Source organism: Amphimedon queenslandica, unplaced genomic scaffold (genome assembly GCF_000090795.2).
Source record: "Amphimedon queenslandica unplaced genomic scaffold, v1.1 AMPQUscaffold_7587_Cont20464, whole genome shotgun sequence".
NCBI lineage: Eukaryota > Metazoa > Porifera > Demospongiae > Haplosclerida > Niphatidae > Amphimedon > Amphimedon queenslandica.
Genome location: NW_003552131.1, coordinates 146 through 2,154, shown reverse-complemented (window position 1 = coordinate 2,154; position 2,009 = coordinate 146). Strand labels below are relative to the sequence as shown.

At 33.0% G+C, this 2,009-nt stretch overlaps 1 long non-coding RNA gene across 2 annotated transcripts; it reads left to right on the top strand.

The window, feature by feature from the left end:
* The first annotated feature begins 6 nt into the window (after positions 1-6).
* Positions 7-1,795, top strand: LOC109591654 (uncharacterized). Of its 2 annotated transcripts, none has more exons than XR_002189911.1 (6): positions 7-77; positions 523-875; positions 924-984; positions 1,182-1,321; positions 1,515-1,597; positions 1,696-1,795. It is a non-coding gene; the product is annotated as an uncharacterized LOC109591654 (long non-coding RNA). The 2 variants fall into 2 exon arrangements; XR_002189912.1 differs by having other exon boundaries at positions 7-94.
* Positions 1,796-2,009: the final 214 nt, after the last annotated feature.

Here is a 2,009-nt window from a genome sequence, read left to right as displayed (position 1 = left end):
AGAGACTTTATTTTTGATATTTCCTCTCTGGTCTGGAGTCAATGATGTTGCTATAAGAGGTGTCTGGTAGCCACAGGGTACGTGCCTGTTTGATGTAAGAGTTATTAGTGATACAATGATACCATAATGATACAATGATGCAATATTTGAAAAATTATAAATGAGAATATATATACAGTACCTTTATAAATTTAAATCTATAGCTATTATTATATTTAATATAATCAATACATTCTTAAAAATTGGTATACCGAGACCTAAATGAATTAATAAGTTTTAATATTCTACGGTTGATAACAAACAGTGTACAGTATACATGTACATGTATAGTATCAGCATGGAGTACATGTACATTTATGTTTATTGCATTTACATGTAAATGTTGCTACATGTACAGTGTGCAAGTGTAATATTTATTGGCTCAATTGTATGTACATGTATGACTATAATATACATGTGGAGGTTTACCAATTCACTGGTATATACTATACATGTATTCTCTTAACTCTTATTGACTCACAGATTGATAAAGGAGTGTACATATCAAGGAAGCTATTGTTTGCTGGTATGCTGTTGAGAGTCAGTGGATTGTGGACTAAAGGGGAAACTGTCAAGAGTGGAGTGCATTGTGACTGGCTTTTTTGTTTTTTTTTTGTTTTTTGTTTTTGTTTTACTGTGTATGTACATTACACTCTGTTACTTTTGTAGACCTGTTTGATGCATGACATTATAATTATTGACATTATTATTTTGCGTGTATATGTACATGTACAATTACAATTTTACATGTCTGTAAATTGTGTTTAGATCAGCCTCATTGCAATTCTTCCTATTCATGCAAGTCAGTTCAGAGATATGGGAGTTTGATCCCAATGGTCAGTTACTGTATCCTCATTGTGCTAGTACATATTACTAGTGTTTAGGTGATACTTACTTTGATGAAGCAGTTGATGGTTTTTGAAGGATCTCTTCTCCGTTTGGAAGGTACAGTACATGCAGTGTGTGTATTGATGGACACATTCATTGCACATGAACATTCTCCTATTATGTTGTACATGTTCTTATCACTGGATTTCATGAGTTTTACTTTAAGCATAAAAGCATAATTCACATTCTTTCTACAAATAAATGTATAATTCTTTCTCTTTGTCTCTGTCTCTCTCCCCCTCTCCCTCTTTTAGGTGTGATTCCATTGATAAACTCCGTAAAAGGTGTGAGACCATTAATTGAGAGATACAGGACTCACAACAGTTCAAGAACTTCTACCAGTTTACGTTTAATGTTGCCAAAAACTTGGGGCAGAAAGGACTGGGCTAGTGACGTAATATTATACATGTACATGTACATGTAGGATCATGTTTGCTAAACTTGCCACACAATGATTTCAATGTACACGTGTTGATGGGGGAATTTTGCAAGTGATCCTACTAAAATTTGAGAATACATGTACATGTATAATTTAATGTATATTGTATGAATTGATTAAAATATTTTGTGCTTTTTATTTTCTACAGATCTTGAGATGGCCATTGCCTACTGGAATCTTATTTTTACTGGTCGCTTCAAATTTTTGGACTTGTGGTGTGAATTTTTAAAAGTAAACAATACTTGTAATTACATGTAAAGGTTACATTTCATTTCTCTCTTTCTCTCTCTCTCTCTCTCTGTCTCTCCTTTTCTCTCTCCCTCTCTCAGTCTCATTATAAAAGAGCTGGCAATACCCAAAGGCACTTGGAACCTTCTGCTAGAGTTTTCTAACAGGATTGATGCACCATGAGCAATTATGATGAAGATGGTAGGTCTATACTGTGAAAATTGTAATGTCCTCCTCTTTAAATAATTTGTATTTTGTACAGCACTTTAATGTATAGCAGCTTTATTTCTTTGTAAATTTTTTGATGATTTTATGCATACATGTACAGCACTTTACTATGAACATGTACATGTACATTAATAATTATATGGTGGGTTTATTATTCATAGGTCAGTCTATACTCTAACTACATGTG